This window comes from Triticum urartu, chromosome 2 (genome assembly GCF_003073215.2).
Source record: "Triticum urartu cultivar G1812 chromosome 2, Tu2.1, whole genome shotgun sequence".
NCBI classification, from domain to species: Eukaryota; Viridiplantae; Streptophyta; class Magnoliopsida; order Poales; family Poaceae; genus Triticum; species Triticum urartu.
This window is the reverse complement of record NC_053023.1, coordinates 528,269,321-528,280,635: the sequence shown is the minus strand read 5'-3', so window position 1 is coordinate 528,280,635 and position 11,315 is coordinate 528,269,321.

Genomic DNA, 11,315 nt, shown 5'->3' with positions numbered 1-11,315 from the left:
CTTGGGGGAGTGCCCCGGTATCGTATCACCATCACTTTTATCTTTACCGTTTTTTCTTAGTTCAATCCTTTTGATAATGTTTTGATCTAGTAGAATAAAAGTTCTTAGTATGATCTAGTTTTGAGTTTTGCTTTATGATCCCTCTATGTAATCGAGTCCGTGAGCTATATATAATAAAGATTAGTGTTGAGTCAAGGGCTTGATTATTTTGCCATGATCTTTAGTGAATAAAATAAAAGAGAAAGAATAAAAAGAAATAAAAGAGATCATATGGATCTTATGGAGAGTAATGAGCTCACATATAAAGAGTGTGATGAATAAAAGCTGTTGAGAGTTGACAAACATAGTTTTGGCCATCGTTGCAATTAATAGGAAGTAATAAAGAAAGAGAGGTCTTCACATATAAATACACTATCTTGGACATCTTTTATGATTGTGAGCACTCATTAAAATATGACATGCTAAAGAGTTGACGTCGGACAATGAAGACAACATAATGGGTTATGTTTTCTTACATCTGAGATAAATTATATTGTCATGGATCATCCAACATGATTGAGCTTGCCTTTCCCCCTCATGCTAGCCAAATTATTTGCACCAAGTAGAGATACTACTTGTGCTTCCAAACACCCTTAAACCAGTTTTGCCATGAGATTCCACCATACCTACCTATGGATTGAGTGAGATCCCTCAAGTAAGTTGTCATCGGTGCAAGCAATAAAAAATGCCCTCTAAATATGTATGACTTATTAGTGTGGGAGAAAATAAGCTTTATACGATCGTGTGATACGGAAGAAACAAAAGAGACGGACTGCATAATAAAGGTCCATATCACAAGTGGCAATATAAAGTGACGTTCTTTCACATTAAGATTTTGTGCATCCAACCATAAAAGCGCATGGCAACCTCTGCTTCCCTCTGTGAAGGGCCTATATTTTACTTTTATCTCCTACCTTGCATAAGAGTCATGGTGATATTCACCCTTCCTTTTACATTTTATCTTTTGGCAAGCACAACATGTTGGAAAGATCCTGGTATATATGGCTAATTGGATGTGAGTTTTCATGAACTATTATTGTTGACATTACCCTTGAGGTAAAACGTTGGGAGGCAAAACTATAAGCCCCTATCTTTCTCTGTGTCCGATTAAAACTCCATACCCATAAGTATTGTGTGAGTGTTAGCAATTGTGAAAGACTATATGATAGTTGAGTATGTGGACTTGCTGAAAAGCTCTTATATTGACTCTTTCCTATGTTATGATAAATTGCAATTTCTCCAATGACTGGTATTATAGTTTGTTAGTTTTCAATGAAGTTTATGATTCATACTTGAAATTGTGATTGAATTGTTATTCTAGCATAAGAGATCATATGACAAGAATTATATAAGTTGCTGTTCTAAGAATGATCATGATGCCCTCATGTCCGTATTTTATTTTTATCAACACCTCTATCTCTAAACATGTGGAAATATTTTTCGATTTCGGCTTTAGCTTGAGGACAAGCAAGGTCCATTTTGCATCATGCTTTTATATCAATATTTATTGCATTATGGGCTGTTATTACACATTATGTCACAATACTTATGCCTATTCTCTCTTATTTTACAAGGTTTACATAAAGAGGGAGAATGCCGGCAGCTGGGATTCTGGGCTGGAAAAGGAGCAAATATTAGAGACCTATTCTGCACAACTCCAAAAGTCCTGAAAATTCACGGAAGTCATTTTCAGAATATATAAAAAATACTGAACGTAAGAAGTTCCAGAGGGGGCCACACCCTGGCCATGAGGGTGGGGGCGCGCCCTACCCCTGGGCGCGCCCCCTGCCTCGTGGGCCCCCTGGTGGCCCTCCGATGCCCATCTTCTGCTATATGGAGTCCTTCGATGAGAAGAAAAATCATAAGAAAGCTTTCGGGACGAGACTCCGCTGCCACGAGGCGGAACCAATCTAGGGCTCCGGCGGAGCTGTTCTGCCGGGGAAACTTCCCTCCGGGAGGGGGAAATCATCGCCATCGTCATCACCAACGCTCCTCTCATTGGGAGGGGGCCAATCTCCATCAACATCTTCACCAGCACCATCTCCTCTCCAACCCTAGTTCATCTCTTGCATCCAATTCTTGTCTCCAAGTCTGGGATTGGTACCTGTGGGTTGCTAGTAGTGTTAATTACTCCTTGTAGTTGATGCTAGTTGGTTTATTTGGTGGAAGATCATATGTTCAGATCCTATATGCATATTAATACCCTCTGATTATGAACATGGATATGCTTTGTGAGTAGTTACGTTTGTTCCTGAGGACATGGGAGAAGTCTTGCTATTAGTAGCCATGTGAATTTGGTATTCGTTCGATATTTTGATGAGATGTATGTTGTCTCTCCTCTAGTGGTGTTATGTGAACGTCGACTACATGACACTTCACCATTATTTGGGCCTAGAGGAAGGCATTGGGAAGTAATGAGTAGACGATGGGTTGCTAGAGTGACAGAAGCTTAAACCCTAGTTTATGCGTTGCTTCATAAGGGGCTGATTTGGATCCACATATTTCATGCTATGGTTAGGTTTACCTTAATACTTTTTTTGTAGTTGCGGATGCTTGCAATAGAGGTTAATCATAAGTGGGATGCTTGTCCAAGTAAGGACAACACCCAAGCACCGGTCCACCCACATATCAGATTATCAAAGTACCGAACGCGAATCATATGAACGTGATGAAAACTAGCTTGACAATAATTCCCATGTGTCCTCGGGAGCGCTTTTCTCTATATAAGAATTTGTCCAGGCTTGTCCTTTGCTACAAAAGGGATTGGGCCACCTTGCTGCACTTTATTTACTTTTGTTACTTGTTGCTCGTTACCAATTATCTTATCACAAAACTATCTGTTATCTATAATTTCAGTGCTTGCAGAGAATACCTTGCTGAAAACCGCTTATCATTTCCTTCTGCTCCTCGTTGGGTTCGACACTCTTACTTATCGAAAGACTACGATAGATCCCCTATACTTTGGGTCATCATAGCCTATTCAGCCTGACTTATTGCCGTCTGCTGTCTGACGACAAAGGCCTTTGTCGTCCGCCAGGCATGCCTTTGTCGTCAGCTATGGCAGACGGCAAAAGTGCCCGATTCCTATAGTGTCAGGGTTCGGTCAGTAAGAGTAAAGAACCGGAAAGGAAACCGCCAGCGGGGCCATACCACACCACCAATCATGCCAAAATTGCGTGGACCTGCCATTGTGAACAACAAATTTGACAAGAGATTTGAACATCGGCCAAACTTTAACTAGGTCTTTCGAAAATTGAGATGCTCCCACGGCCGAAGCAAACATAGGACTAGAATTAGGGAAATACTTTGCTTTAAGAATGTTAAACCAGAGTGGGTCCTCAGAATTAGTCATGATCTTCCACCACCATTTGATAATAAGACACTTGTTAATGATCAAGGTATTGATAATACCCAACCCCCAAGGTTCTTGGGCCTGCAAATGTGTTCCCATTTCACCAATCTGCACTTGCGTTTATTATGAGCCGCATTCCAGTAGAAAGCACCCCCGTGCTTGTCAAACCCGGCATGGGTGCCATTAGAGAGGAGGTAGAAAGCCATCAGAAACATGGGAAGGGATGACAAACAAGCATTGATTGTTGGAAATATGCCCTAGAGGCAATAATAAATTAGTTATTATCATATTTCCCTGTTCACGATAATCATTTATTATCCATGCTAGAATTGTATTGATTGGAAACTTAGATACATGTGTGGATACATAGACAACAACATGTCCCTAGTAAGCCTCTACCGGACTAGCTCGTTGATCAAAGATGGCTATGGTTTCCTAGCCATGGACATGAGTTGTCATTTGATAACGCGATCACATCATTAGGAGAATGATGTGATGGACAAGACCCAAACTATAAACGTAACATATGATCGTATAAAATTTATTGCTATCGTTTTACGCATGTCAAGTATATGTTCCTATGACCATGAGATCATGCAACTCAATAACACCGGAGGATTACCTTGTGTGTACCAAACGTCGCAACGTAATTGGGTGACTATAAAGATGCTCTACAGGTATCTCCAAGGGTGTCTGTTGAGTTGGCATGGACGAAGACTGGGATTTGTGACTCCGTATGAAGAAGATGTATCTCAGGGCCCACTCGATACTAAAGTATCACAATGAGCTTTCAAGCAATATGACTAATGAGTTAGCCACGGGATCTTGTATTACGGAATGAGTAAAGAGACTTCCCGGTAACGAGATTGAACTAGGTATGGAGATACCGACGATCGAATCTCGGGCAAGTAACATACCGATAGACAAAGGGAACTGCATACGGGATTAGCTGAATCCTTGACATCGAGGTTCGACCGATAAGATCTTCGTAGAATATGTAGGAACCAATGTGGGCATCCATGTCCCGCTATTGGTTATTGACCGTAGAGGTGCCTCGGTCATGTCTGCACAGTTCTCGAACCCGCAGGGTCCACACACTTAACGTTTGGTGACGATATAAGAATAGTTGAGTTGTTATGGTGGTTACCAAAGGTTGTTCGGAGTCCCGGATGAGATCTCGAACATGACGGGGAACTCCAGAAGGGTCCGGAGGTGAAGATTGATATATTGGATGAAGGGTATTGGAGTCCGGAATTGTTTCGGGGGTACCGGGTGATGACCAGCGTCACCGAAAGGGGTTTCGGGGGGCGAAAAGTGTTGGGAGGCCCCATGGGCCAAGGGGAGGGGACAAACTAGCCCACTAAGGGGCTGAGTGCCCCCCTCACCCCATCTCACGTAACCAGGAGGGTTGGGGCGCCCCTCTAGGGTTCCCTCCACCCAGCTTGGGGGGAAAGTCACCCTAGGGGAGATCCCATCTGCCCTGGCCGCCGCCCCCCTAGGGGAAACCCTAGGGACGCCACCCCCTCCTCCCTTCCCCTATACATAGAGAGGTAGAGAGAGGGCAGCCACACCCTCATACGCCACGGCGCTGCCCCTCCTCTCGCTTTTAGCCTTCTTCCTCTCCGTAGCGCTTAGCGAAGTTCTGTTGAGATTCCGACGCCACCACCGCCACCACGCCGTCGTGTGATATCTAATACACAACCTTCTTCTTGTAGACATTGTTGGGCCTCCAAGTGCAGAGGTTTGTAGGACAGTAGCAAAGTTCCCTCAAGTGGATGACCTAAGGTTTATCAATCCGTGGGAGGCGTAGGATGAAGATGGTCTCTCTCAAACAACCCTGCAACCAAATAACCAAGAGTCTCTTGTGTCCCCAACACACCCAATACAATGGTAAATTGTATAGGTGCACTAGTTCGGCGAAGAGATGGTGATGATACAAGTGCAATATGGATGGTAGATAAAGGTTTTTGTAATTTGAAAATATAAAAACAGCAAGGTAGCAAGTGGTAAAAGTGAGTGAAGACAGTATTGCAATGCGTTGAAACAAGGCCTAGGATTCATACTTTCACTAGTGCAAGTTCTCTCAACAATAATAACATAATTGGATCACATAACTATCCCTCAACATGCAACAAAGAGTCACTCCAAAGTCACTAATAGAGGAGAACAAACGAAGAGATTATGGTAGGGTACGAAACCACCTCAAAGTTATTCTTTCCGATCAATCCGTTGGGCTATTCCTATAAGTGTCACGAACATCCCTAGAGTTCGTAGTAAAATAACACCTTAAGACACAAATCAACCAAAACCCTAATGTCACCTAGATACTCCAATGTCACCTCAAGTATGTGTGGGTATGATTATATGATATGCATCACACAATCTCAGATTCATCTATTCAACCAACACAAAGAACTTCAAAGAGTGCCCCAGAGTTTCTAACGGAGAGTCAAGACGAAAACGTGTGCCAACCCCTATGCATAAGTTCACGAGGTCACAGAACTCGCAAGTTGATCACCAAAACATACATCAAGTGGATCACGTCAATATCCCATTGTCACCACAGATAAGCGCATGCAAGACATACATCAAGTGTTCTCAAATCCTTAAAGACTCAATACGATATGATAACTTCAAAGGGAAAACTCAATTCATCACAAGGAGATAGAGGGGGAGAAACATCATAAGATCCAACTATAATAGCAAAGCTCGCGATACATCAAGATCGTGCCAAATCAAGAATACGAGAGAGAGAGAGAGAGAGAGAGAGAGAGAGAGATCAAACACATAGCTACTGGTACATACCCTCAGCCCCGAGGGTGAACTACTCCCTCCTCGTCATAGAGAGCGCCGGGATAATGAAGGTGGCCACCGGAGAGGGATTCCCCCCCCCCTCCAACAGGGTGCCGGAACGGGTCTAGATTGGTTTTCGATGGTTACAGAGGCTTGTGGTGGCGGAACTCCCGATCTAGGTAATGTTCTAGAAGTTTGGGTATATATAAGAGATGTTGGCGTCGGGAACAAGTCAGGGGGTCCCCGAGGCGGCCTCGAGGTAGGGGGTGCGCCCAGGGGGTAGGGCACGCGCCCCACCCTCGTGGGTGCCTCGGGACTCTTCTAGCCCATCTCCGATACTCCATGGGCTTCTTCTGGTCCAAAAATAATCTCCGTGAAATTTCAGGTCAATTGGACTCCGTTTGGTTTTCCTCTTCTGCGATACTCAAAAACAAGGAAAAACAAAAACTGGCACTAGGCTCTAGGCTAATAGGTTAGTCCCAAAAATCATATAAAATAGCATATAAATGCATATAAAACATCCTAGATGGATAATATAATAGCATGGAACAATCAAAAATTATAAATACGTTGGATACGTATCAAGCATCCCCGAGCTTAATTCCTGCTCGTCCTCGAGTAGGTAAATGATAAAAATAAATTTTTTGATGTGGAATGCTACCTAACATAATTTTCAATGTAATTTTCTTTATTGTGGCAAGAATATTCAGATCCATAAAATTCAAGACAAAAGTTTAATATTGACATAAAAATAATAATACTTCAAGCATACTAGCCAGGCAATTATGTCTTATCAAAATAACATAGCCAAAGAATGCTCATCCCTACAAAATCATATAGTTTGGCGTTGCTTCATTTTCGTCACACAAAATTCTCTCGTCATGCACAACCCCGATGACAAGCCAAGCAATTGTTTCACACTTTAGTATTCTCAAACTTTTTCAACTTTCACGCAATACATGAGCGTGATCCATGGACATAGCACTATGGGTGGAATAGAACATGATGATGGGGCTGCGTGGAGAAGACTAAAAATTTGAAAGTCTCACATTGACGCGACTAATCAACGGGCTATGGAGATGCCCGTCAATTGATGTCAATGCGAGGAGTAGGGATTGCCATGCAACGGATGCACTAGAGCTATAAATGTATGAAAGCTCAACAAAAGAAACTAAGTGGGTGTGCATCCAACTTCCTTGCTCACGAAGACCTAGGGCATTTTGAGGAAGCCCATTGTTCGAAAATACAAGCCAAGTTCTATAATGAAAAATTCCACTAGTATATGAAAGTGACAATATAAGATACTCTCTATCATGAAGATCATGGTGCTACTTTGAAGCACAAGTGTGGAAAAAGGATAGTAGCATTGTCCTTATTTTTTTTCTTTTTTGGCCTTTTTTCATTTGGCCTTCCCCTTTTTTTTTCTTTTTGGGACAATGCTCTATTAATGATGATCATCACACTTCTATTTATTTACAAATCAAAGATTACAACTCAATACTAGAACAAAGTATGACTCTATATGAATGCCTCCGGCGGTGTACCGGGATGGGCAACGAATCAAGAGTAACATGTATGAAATTATGCATGGTGACTTTGCCACAAATACGATGTCAACTACGTGATCTTGCAAGGCAATATGACAATGATGGAGCGTGTCATAATAAATGTAACGGTGGACAGTTGCATGGCAATATATCTCGGAATGGCTATGGAAATGCCATAATAGGTAGGTATGGTGGCTGTTTTGAGGAAGATATAAGGAGGTTTATGTGTGATAGAGCATATCATATCATGGGGGTTGGATGCACTGGCGAAGTTTGCACCGACTCTCAAGGTGAGAAAGGGCAATGCACGGTACTGAAGAGGCTAGCAATGATGGAAGGGTGAGAGTGCGTATAATCCATGAACTCAACATTAGTCATAAAGAACTCACATACTTATTGCAAAAATCTACAAGTCATCAAATCCAAAGCACTACGCGCATGCTCCTAGGGAGATAGATTGGTAGGAAAAGTCCATCGCTCGTCCCCGACCGCCACTCATAAGGAAGGCAATCAAAGAACACCTCATGCTTCAAATTTGTCACACAACGGTTACCATACGTGCATGCTACTGGACTTGCAGACCTCAACACAAGTATTTCTCAATTTCACAATTACTCAACTAGCACGACTCTAATATCACCATCTTTATATCTCAAAACAGTTATCAAGTATCAAACTTCTCATAGTATTCAATGCACTCTATATGAAAGTTTTTATTATACCCAACTTGGATGCCCATCATATTAGGACTAGTTTCATAACCAAAGAAAATTACCATGTTGTTTAGGACTCTCAAAATTATATAAGTGAAGCATGAGAGTTCATCTATTTCTTCAAAATAAAACCACCGCCGTGCTCTAAAAGGATATAAGTGAAGCACTAGAGCAAATGACAAACTACTCTGAAAGATATAAGTGAAGATCAATGAGTAGTTGAATAATTATGCAACTATGTGAAGACTCTCTAACATTCAAGAATTTCAGATCTTGGTATTTTATTCAAATAGAAAGCAAAACAAAATAAAATAAAATGATGCTCCAAGAAAAACACATATCATGTGGTGAATAAAAATATAGCCACAAGTTAAGTTACCGACGAACGAAGACGAAAGAGGGGATGCCATCCATCCGGGGCATCCCTAGGCTTAGGCTCTTGGTTGTCCTTGAATATTACCTTGGGGTGCCTTGGGCATCCCCAAGCTTAGGCTCTTGCCACTCCTTATTCCATAGTCCATCGAAACTTTACCCAAAACTTGAAAACTTCACAACACAAAACTCAACAGAAAACTCGTAAGCCCCGTTAGTATAAGAAAGCAAATCACCACTTAGGTACTGTCAAGACAAGATTAATAATTTTTCTCACATTATGCCTACTGTACCATATCATTTCTACAATTTATATTAAGCAATATAAGCCATAGAAACTAGAAAACAAGCAAACTATGCATTGAAAACAGAATCTGCGAAAAACAGAACAGTTTGTAGTAGTCTGTAGCTCTCGAATACTTCTGTAACTCCAAAAATCCTGAGAAATTAGGAAGTCCTAGGAAATTTTTATATTCATCTACTTTAGTTGGAATTGGTATTTTATCGCTCTCTGGTAAAAATAAAAATTATTTTCGTGAGCGCATACTTTCTGTTTTTATCAGCAAGATCAAACAATAATCACCCAAGAAGATCCTAAAGGCTTTACTTGGCACAAACACTAATTATAACATAAAAAACACAATCATAACAGAAGCTAGATGAATTATTTATTACTAAACAGGATCAACAAGCAAAGAACAAAAATAAACTTGGGTTGCCTCCCAACAAGCGCTATCATTTAACGCCCCTAGCTAGGCATGATGATTTCAATGATGCTCACATAAAGGATAAGAATTGAAACATAAAGAGAGCATCATGAAGAATATGACTAGCACATTTCAGTCTAACCCACTTCCTATGCATAGGGAGTATGTGAGCAAACAACTTGTGGTAACAAGAATCAACTTGCATAGGAAGGTAAAACAAGCAAATCTTCAAGATTTTCAACACATAGAGAGGAAACTTGATATTATTGCAATTCCTACAAGCATATGTTCCTCCCTCATAATAATTACATGTAGGATCATAAGCAAATTCAATAATATAGCTATCACAAAACATATTCTTAACACGATCCACATGTATGCTAAGTTGGCACTCTTCCAAAATAGTGGGATTAACATTAACTCAAGTCATGACCTCTCTAAACCCACTTTCATATTTATCACAATAAGATTCAAGACCCTCCAAAATAGTGGGATCATTACTTCCTAAAGTTGACACTCTTTCAAACCCACTTTCATCAATATAATCATCATAAATAGGAGGCATGCTATCATCAAAATAAATTTGCTCATCAAAACTTGGGGGACAAAAAATATCATCTTCATCAAACATAGCATCCCCAAGCTCGTGGCTTTGCATATCATTAGCATCACGGATATTCAAAGAATTCATACTAACAACATTGCAATCATGCTCATCATCCAAAGATTTAGTGCCAAACATTTTAATACATTCTTCTTCTAACACTTTGGCACAATTATCGGAATCCTTATTTTCACGAAAGACATTAAAAAGATGAAGCATATGAGGCAACCTTAATTCCATTTTTTTGTAGTTTTCATTTATAGACTAAACTAGTGATAAAACAAGAGACTGAAAGACTCGATTGCAAGATCTAAAGACGTTGTTGGGCCTCCAAGTGCAGAGGTTTATAAAGGTTTTTGTAATCTAAAAATATAAGAACAACAAGGTAGCAAGTGGTAAAAGTGAGTGAAAATGGTATTGCAATGCGTTGAAACAAGGCCTGTGGTTCATACTTTCACTAGTGCAAGTTCTCTCAACAATAATAACATAATTGGATCATATAACTATCCCTCAACATGCAACAAAGAGTCACTCCAAAGTCACTAATAGAGGAGAACAAACGAAGAGATTATTGTAGGGTACGAAACCACCTCAAAGTAATTCTTTCCGATCAATCCGTTGGGCTATTCCTATAAGTGTCACAAACAGCCCTAGAGTTCGTAATAAAATAACACCTCAAGACACAAATCAACCAAAACCGTAATGTCACCTAGATACTCCAATGTCACCTCAAGTATCCGTGGGTATGATTATATGATATGCATCACACAATCTCAGATTCATCTATTCAACCAACACAAAGAACTTCAAAGAGTGCCCCAAAGTTTCTACCGGAGAGTCAAGACGAAAACGTGTGCCAACCCCTATGCATAAGTTCACGAGGTCACGGAACTCACAAGTTGATCACCAAAACATACATCAAGTGGCTCACGTGAATATCCCAATGTCACCACAGATAAGCACATGCAAGACATACATCAAGTGTTCTCAAATCCTTAAAGACTCAATCCAATAAGATAACTTCAAAGGGAAAACTCAATTCATCACAAGGAGATAGAGGGGGAGAAACATCATAAGATCCAACTATAATAGCAAAGCTCGTGATACATCAAGATCATGCCAAATCAAGAACACGAGAGAGAGAGAGAGAGAGAGAGAGAGAGAGAGAGAGAGAGATCAAACACATAG